General features: G+C 39.9%; 1 non-coding gene across 1 annotated transcript; it reads left to right on the plus strand.

The window, feature by feature from the left end:
• The first annotated feature begins 564 nt into the window (after positions 1-564).
• Positions 565-636, plus strand: TRNAC-ACA (transfer RNA cysteine (anticodon ACA)). The gene has a single exon. It is a non-coding gene; the product is annotated as a tRNA-Cys (tRNA).
• Positions 637-9213: the final 8577 nt, after the last annotated feature.

Genomic DNA, 9213 nt, shown 5'->3' on the forward strand with positions numbered 1-9213 from the left:
CTGAAGCTGAAACTCTGATACTTTGGCCATCTGATATGAAGAACTGACTCATTGGAAAAAGACCCTGATGCTGGGAAAGATTGAAGGCAGGAGGAAAAGGGGATGGCAGAGGATGGATGGCATCACCAACTTAATGGACATGAGTTTGAGTAACCTCTGGGAGTTGGTAATGGACAGGGAAGCCTGGCATGCTACAGTCCATGGGGTTGCAAAGAGTTGGACACAACTGAGTGATTGAACTGAACTGATGTCATCCCCTAGCTTTGCTATCTTAATCCATTCCCCCAACTCTACTCCCAAACCCTCTGCATCTACAGCCTTCTCCATCTTAAAACCTTCAAGTCATTCTTGACATGCCCCTTCCTCTCACATCCTACATGCATCTGTTGGTAAATTCTCTTAGTTCTACTTTCAAAACACTATATATTCGGAATCCAATTAAACTTCTTCCTACTGCTATACTCCAAGTTGAAGCCAATATCGATCTCTCTCCTGGATTTCTGCAAAAGTTTCCTAACAGTTCTCCCTTTTGTCACTCTTCCCATTTAAAGCCTGTTCTTAACTTCCCTGGTGGCTCAGATGGTAAAGCATCTGCCTACAATGCAGGAGACCCAGGTTCAATCCCTGGGTAGAGAAGATCTCCTGGAGAAGGAAATGGCAACCTACTCCAGTATTCTTGCCCGGAAAATGCCTTGGACGGAGGAATGTGGTAGGCTACATTCCATGGGGTCGCAAAGAGTTGGACACGACTGAGCGACTTCACTTTCCTTTTCTTTTTTCCTTTCCTTAACAACAAGGTCATGTTTTCTTTTAATTGAAAATTTTTATTGAGATAATCATAGGTTCAGATGTAGTTATAAGAAATAATTCAGACTTTGTTCAATTCCCCAAATGATAACATTTTGCAAATTTATACAGTGTAACATCACAACCAGGATATTGGCATGAAATTCACGGATTTTATTCTGTTTATCCTAGTTTTTTGTATTTATTTGTATGTGTGTATCAAGTCCTATACACTGTTGTTACTTATTCAGGTTCACGTACCCACCACCATAGTGAAGATATCGAACATATCCACAAAGATTCTTTGTGTTGCACTTTTACAGCCATACCCAGGTCCCTTCCTTGCTACTCCCCTCCTTGAACCCTGACAACCATTAACTAGCCCTTAATTTCTAAAATGTTCTTTCAAAAATGATATACAAAGAGAATTACACAGCATGTAGACTTTGGGGGTTGGATTTGTTGTTGTTGTTGTTGTTGTTTTTAGCTTAACAAAATTCTCTAAGTTGTTGTGTTTATCAATAGTTCATTCCTTTTATTGCTGAGTAATATTCCATGGAGTATTAATTTGCTGGATCTTCAGCAAAGTATCACAAACTGTGCAGCTTAAAATGAAAAGAATTTATTGTCTCACAGTTCTGGAGGCAAGATGTTCAAAATCAAGGTATTGGCGGGGCCATGACCCTTTATGAGAGTCTGACTTGGTGGAACTTTTCATTGTCTCCTCCTGGCTTGTAGCTGCGTCAGTCCCATATACCTGCATCATCACCTTGACATCACCGTATTGACATCACCTTGCCTCTGTGAACATCTGTTTCTGGGTCCAAACTTCCCCCTTTTATTTTATGAAGTGGTGGATGGCAAAGGGAGATGAAGATCAGAGCTAGAGCTTTCACGTCTAGATGATGTTCCTCAGCGGCATGGTGGGGATTCTCTGGGTCAGAGGACTCTTAAGAACACTTTTAGGTGGCTTGGGGGCTTTTCTCTAATCTGTGGCTAGTAGATGTTGGGTATAGTTTTCTGAGCTATGCAAGGCTGGCAGACTCTAAAGGGCTAAAAATCTGGTTGTATAAAAATTAGAGCTTGGTGCTGATGAGCTTTTGATTGAATGAGTGCTGGCCTGCTTTGAAGAAATAAACAACATAGGATCAATATACTAAGGCCATCTTTGACACATTTATATAACACAGGGTCATTTGGGAACTCTGTATTTAACATGTTGAGGAACTACTAAACAGTTTTCCAGAGTATACCATTTTACATCCCCATCAGTAGTGTATGTCACCCAATTTCCCTGTATCCTTGCCAGGATTTGGTGTTGTCACTGTTTTTAATTTTAGCCATTCTGATAGGTGGGTAGTGTTATTTCACTGTAGTTTATTTTGCATTTCCCTAACGGCTAATGACATTGACTGTCTCTTCATGTACTTATTTACCACCTATGAATCCGCCTCTGTGAAACATCTGTTCATGTATTTTGCCTGTTTTCTAATTAGATTTTTTTAACTGTTGAATTTTGAGAGTTATAGACTCACAATATTTGTCCTTTGATGGATATATAGTTTGCAAATATTTTCTCCCACCTTGCAGCTTGTTGATTCATCCTCTAAACAGAGTCTTGTGCAGAGCAAAATTATCTGTTTTGATGAAGTCTAGTTTATCAGTTTTTCCTTTAATAGATCACATTTTTGGTGTCAAGTGTAATAAATCTTAGCTTAGCCCTGGACCCTGAAGATCCTATCTTACTTTTTATAGAAAGTTTTATAGTTTTATGTTTTACATTTAAGTCCATTGTTGGGAAAACAGTCACTGCATGATGTCTCCCTCCCCAGGCTTGCCCACTCAGAGCCTTGAACCTGGAACACTTTCTAATCAAAAGATAAGAAACTCTCACAGCCTGTGCCATTCTTATAGCCTTGTGTGGGAAAATCTTTCCCTGTTGCAGACTCAGTGTGACTCTTTTTTCCTTCTTAAGTCTATGCATCATATGGCACCTGGCCAACCCCATTGCTGTAACTGTCTTTGAGGGGGCATATCGACTCATACCTCTGCCTGAGACTCCTGGACACTCACAGGCAACTCTGTCTCAGTCCTTTGTGGGGACACTGCTCTTTTCTCCTGGGTCCTGATGCACATAAGGTTTTGTTTGTGCCCTCCAAGAGTCTATTTCCTCAATTCTGTGGAAGTTCTGTTGTCAAATCCCACTGGCCTCCAAAGTCAAATTCCCTGGGGTTCTCAGTCCCTTTGCCGGATCCCCAGGTTGGGACATCTGTTGCGGGTGCTAGAACTTTCTTAACAGTGTGAGAATTTCTTTGGTATAATTGTTCTGCAGTTTGTGGGTCATCTGCTCGGTGACTCTATCGTGGGGCTAAAGGCAACCTCTTTCAAGAAGATTTATGCCACATGCCGCATGTCCCAGGTCTGCTGCAGCCAGAGCCCCTGACCCCACGGCATGCCACTGCTGACCCATGTCTCCACAGGAGACTCACACACAAAGGTAGATCTGGCTCAGTCTCTGTGGGGTCTCTGGGTCCTGGTGTGCAGATTTTGTTTGAGCCATCTGAGCATCTCTGGTTGGTGTGGGGTTTGATTCTAAACCCCGTTTCACCCCTCTTACCATCTCACTGGGGCTTATCCTTTGCCATTGGAGGTGGGATTCAATGTTCTCCTGTCGATGGTTGTTCACCAGTGAGTTGCAGTTTTGGAGTTCTCGCAAGAGAAGATGAGTGCATGTCCTTCTATTCTGCCATCTTAAGCATTATCAGATAGACAACACCAATATTAGACTGATTATATTCTTTGCAGCTGAAGATGGAGAAACTCCATAGAGTCAGAAAAAAAAAAGACTGGGAACTGACTGTGGCTCAGATCATGAACTCCTCATTGCAAAATTCAGACTTAATTTGAAGAAAGTAGGGAAAACCACTAGGCCATTCAAGTATGACCTAAATCAAATCCCTTACAATTATACAGTGGAAGTGACAAATAGATTCAAGGGATTAGATCTGAGAGACAGAGTGCCTGAAGAACTATGGAATGAGGTTTGTGACATTGTACAGGAGGCAGCGATCAAGACCATCCCCAAGAAAAAGAAATGCAAAAAGGCAAAATGGCTGTCTGAGGAAGCCTTACAAATAGCTGAGAAAAAAGAGAAACTAAAGGCAAAGCAGAAAAGGAAAGATATACCCATCTGAATGCAGAGTTCCAAAGAATAGCAAGGAGAGATAAGAAAGCCTTCCTCAGTGGTCAGTGCAAAGAAATAGAGGAAAACAATAGAATGGGAAAAACCAGAGACTATTCAAGAAAATTAGAGATACCAAGGGAACCAATAAAGGACAGAATAAATACCAATAAAGGACAGAAATGATATGGACCTAACAGAAGCAGAAGATATTAAGAAAAGGTGGCAAAAATACACAGAAGAGCTATACAAAAAAGATCTTCACCACCCAGATAACCACGATGGTGTGATCACTCACCTAGAGCCAGACATCCTGGAATGTGAAGTCAAGTAAGCCTTAGGAAGCATCACTATGAACAAAGCTAGTGGAGGTGATGGAATTTCACTTGAGCTATTTCAAATCCTAAAAGATGATGCTGTGAAAGTGTTGCACTCAATATGCCAGCCATTTTGGAAAACTCAGCAGTGGCCACAGGACTGGAAAAGGTCAGTTTTCATTTCAATTCCAAAGAAAGGCAGTGCCAAAGAATGCTCAAACTACCGCACAATTGCACTCATCTCACACACTAGCAAAGTAGTGCTCAAAGTTCTCCAACCCAGGCTTCAACAGTACATGAACCGAAACTTTCAGATGTTCAAGCTGGATTTAGAAAAGGCAGAGGAACCAGAGATCAAATTGCCAACATCCGCTGGATCATCAAAAAAGCAAGAGAGTTCCAGAAAAACATCTATTTCTGCTTTATTGACTATACCAAAGCCTTTGACTCTGTGGATCACAACAAACTGGATAATTCTTCAAGAGATGGGAATACAAGATCACTTTATCTGCCTGCTGAGAAATCTGTATTCAGGTCAAGAAGTAGCAGTTAGAACCAGACATGGAACAATGGACTGGTTCCAAATAGGAAAAGGAGTACGTCAAGGCTGTATATTGTCACCCCGCTTATTTAACTGATATGCAGAGTACATCATGAGAAATGCCAGGCTGGATGAAGCACAAACTGGAATCAAGATTACCAGGAGAAATTTCAATAACTTCATATATGCAGATGACACTACCCTTATGGCAGAATGTGAAGAGAAACTAAAGAGCCTCTTGATAAAAGTGAAAGAGGAGAGTGAAAAAGCTGGCTTAAAACTCAACATTCAAAAAACAAAGATCAGAGCATCTGTTAGGGAAATTAAATAAATAGTCTTGTTTAGGCTTCAGAGACAAAGCAGAGCCGGCCTCTGACCTTGCTTCTAACCTGCCTGGACACTGCCTTGACTGGGAGTGACTGGGAGTGACTGCCAGTTGTGAGTGCAAGACTTGAAGCACCATAGATATGGTGGGGGAGGAATCTTGAGATTGTTGTGCCCCTGAAGGTGGCCTGGCCAACCAAGCCTCAGGCTTAGCAACATTCCAAGTTTCATAAGACAAAACCAGCATTAACATGAAACCAGGCTTGCAATTTGGTCACAGATTGATGACGATATCAGTTTGTGTCCATCCTGGGTTTTTAAATGGAACCAGAAATGCAATTTTTGAAGTCTCACCCATCTAGCAGGCGCATTGCCTAGGACCTTTTCCCAATTGAGACTCCAGATATGCTGTGACATGGGACTTCCTAATTAAGTCTGGATATTGGTCAAAACCCAATTTGGTGATGTACTCTCTGCTCTTTCTATTTCTCTCTTTTTCTTTTAATGTTAGTATATTGAAAGTAAGCTAGATAATCCTTTAAAATATCTGTATTATTTATTTGTATATAATGAGTAGCTTATTTTGTTAACAAGTCCTTTGAACCTGAGACAAAAGTGAATACTTTTGGCAACTCTTCATAGCAAAGTTAGGGAAACAATGTAAACAATGACAGATTTTATTTTCTTGGGTTCCAAAATCACTGCAGATGGTGACTGCAGCCATGAAAGTAAAAGACGCTTGCTCCTTGGAAGAAATGCTATGACAAACCTAGACAGCATATTAAAAAGCAGAGACATCACTTTGCCAACAAAAATCCATCTAGTCAAACTATGGTTTTTCCAATAATCATGTATCTCTGTGAGAGTTGGACCATAAAGAAAGCTGAGCACCAAAGAATTGATGCTTTTGAACTGTGGTGTTGGAGAAGACTCTTGAGAGTTCCTTGGACTGCAAGGAGATCAAAACAATCAATCCTAAAGGAAATCAGCCCTGAATATTCATTGGAAGGACTGATGCTGAACTGAAACTCCAATACTTTGGCCACCTGATGCGAAGAACTGACTCATTGGAAAAGACCCAGATGCTGGGAAAGACTGATGGCAGGAGAAGAAGGGGATGACAGAGGATGAGGTGGTTGGATGGCATCACCAACACGATGGACATGAGTGTGATCAAGCTCCGGGAGTTGATGATGGACAGGGCAGCTGCAGTCCATGGGCTTGAACTGAACTGAACTGAAGGGGCATGAGGGGTGTGTGTAGGCCAATTTCCCTGCTGTGGTTGCTGGGAGAGACTAATACCCACTACTGGAGTTGGTCTTGCTCCTATTTCTCTAGGTATGTAAATTGTTCCATTCAGTGCTCAAGTATATTGTGTTTTTCTTGAATTTTCCAATACCAAGAGCCTGGTGGTTGATATAGTTACAATCTTTGCTTTTTTTGGTAAGGTGTGAGGTTTACTGAAGGTTGTTTGTTTGTTTGGGCCTATGAATGCCCGATGACTCCAGCATCATTCATTGAAAAGTTTATCCTTTCTCCAGGAAAACATTTTGGAAATTTTGTCAAAAATCAGTTGGACATATTTGGGTGGATCTATTTATGAGTTTTCTATTCTGTTCCCTTGATCTATGTGTCTATCCCTCTGCCAATGCCACACAGTCTTAATTGCTGTAGCTGTAATGTTGAGTAGAGTGATTCCTCCCACTTTTTTTTCTTTGTCAAGATTGTTTTAGCTATTCTAGAGCTTACACCTTTCCATAAAATTTTTATAATAAGTTTAAGTCTATATAAAACCTTCTGTGGATTTTTATAAGAATTGCTTTAAACCTATAAGTCATTTTGGGTAGAACTGACATTTTTTACTGTAGTGAGTCTTTAATCCATGAGTACAATCTTTTAAAAATTAGGTTCATTAGCATTTTGTTATTTTCAACATACAGATGCTGTACAAGTTAAGTGCCAACAAAAACATTTCATTTCCTTGGAGTGCCTGCCAGTGGTATTGTGTTTCTAATTTCAGTTTCTGCCTGTTCATTGTTACTATATAAAAGTACAATTGATTTTTGTGTGTTGATCTTGTATCCCATGACTTTGCTGAACCACCTATCAGTTCCAGGAGTTTTAAAAATAGATTCCCTTGGATTTCTACTTAGACCATCATGTCATCTGCAAATAAGGACAGTTTTATTTCTTCCTTCCTAGTCTGTAGGCCTTTTATTCCTTTTCCTTGCCTTAATGGCAGTGGCTACAACTTCCAGTATTATGTTGGATAAGAGTGTGAGAGTATATATCCTTGTCCTGTTCTTGACCTTAGAGGGAAGCATTCAGTCTTTCATTATTAAGTTTAGTTAGCTGTAGGTTTTTTGAAAATGCTCTTTAGCATATGCTCATATCACAAAGATTTATACTGTGTTCATGGATTCAGTTCAGTTCAGTCTCTCAGTCGTGTCCAACTCTTTGCAACTCGATGGACTGCAGCACATCAGGCTTCCCTGTCCATCACCAACTCCTGGAGCTTACTCAAACTCATGTCCATCAAGTTTGTGATGCCATCCAACCATCTCATCCTCTGTCATCTCCTTCTCCTCCCACCTTCAGTCTTTCCCAGCATCAGGGTTTTTGCCAATCAGTCAGTTCTTCTCATCAGGTGGCCAAAGTATTGGAGCTTCAACTTCAGCATCAATCCTTCCAATGATTATTCAGGACTGGTTTCCCTTAGGATGGACTGGTTGGATCTTCTTGCTGTCCAAGGGACTCTCAAGAGTCTTCTCCAACTCCACAGTTCAAAAGCATCAATTCTTTGGCACTCAGCTTTCTTTATAGTCCAACTCTCACATCCATACATGACTACTGAAAAAACCATAGCTTTGACTAGATGGACCTTTGTTGGTGAAATAATGTCTCTGCTTTTAAATATGCTGTCTAGGTTGTTCATGGATTAGAAGACCACAGTTAGAAGCGTAAACATAGTAAATGCATCATATGTGCCCCAAATGATCTATAGGTTAATTGCTCTCTATATATTCCTATTTTTTTAAGAGTTTCTTTTAAAATAATTAATGGGTGTAATATTTTGTCAAGTGCCTTTTAGGCATTAACATATATAATCATATGCCTTTTCCTCTTTAGCCTATTGACATGGTGAGTTATATTATTTGATTTTCAAATATTGAACTAGCCTCAAATGCCTGGAATAAATCTCACTTGCTATTGGTGTATAAACCTTTTACTAAGGAAATGGCAATCCACTCCAGTGTTCTTGCCTGGAGAATCCCAGGGACAGGGGAGCCTGGTGGGCTGCCATCTATGGGGTCGCACAGAGTCAGAGACAACTGAAGCGACTTAGCAGCAGTAGCAGCAGCAGATTCAGTTTGCTAATATAATGTTCAGGATTTTTATATCAAGGTTCATCAGAGATATTTTTCTTTTTTCTTTTGATATTGTCTTTGCCTGGTTTTTGGTATCAGGGTAATACTGGCTTCATAGAATGAGTTGGAAGAATTCCTATTTTTTGGAAGAAATTGTGTAAAGTCAATGTTAATTCTTCTTTAAATGTTTAGTAGGAGAGGTTTTTTTTTTGCTGGGGAGGAGGTTTTAAATTATGGATTCAGTTTGATAATTATAGGTATATTCAAATTGCATATTTCAACTTGGTTTGATAGTTTACGTTTTTTGAGGCGTTGATTCAATTCATCTAAGTTGTTCTCTGTTTTATTCTGGATATTTTCTTTTTTAGTTTTGTTAATCATTGTCAATTTTATTGGTCTTTTCAAAGAAACAGCCTTTTGTTTCATTGATTTTCTGCATTGTTTTCTTATTTTTAATTTCATTGATTTCTCTTTTTGTGCTTATTATTTAATTTATTCTTCTTGCTTTGTATTCATTTTATATTTCTAGTTTCTTGAGGTAGGAACTTAGACTATTGATTTAAGATATTTCCTTATTACTTTGGCCACCTGATGTGAAGAACTGACTCACTGGAAAAGACCCTGATGCTGGGAAAGATTGAAGGCAGGAAGAGAAGGGGATGATAGAGGATGAGATGGTTGGATGGCATCAGCGAC

This window comes from Budorcas taxicolor, chromosome X (assembly GCF_023091745.1).
Source record: "Budorcas taxicolor isolate Tak-1 chromosome X, Takin1.1, whole genome shotgun sequence".
NCBI classification, from domain to species: Eukaryota; Metazoa; Chordata; class Mammalia; order Artiodactyla; family Bovidae; genus Budorcas; species Budorcas taxicolor.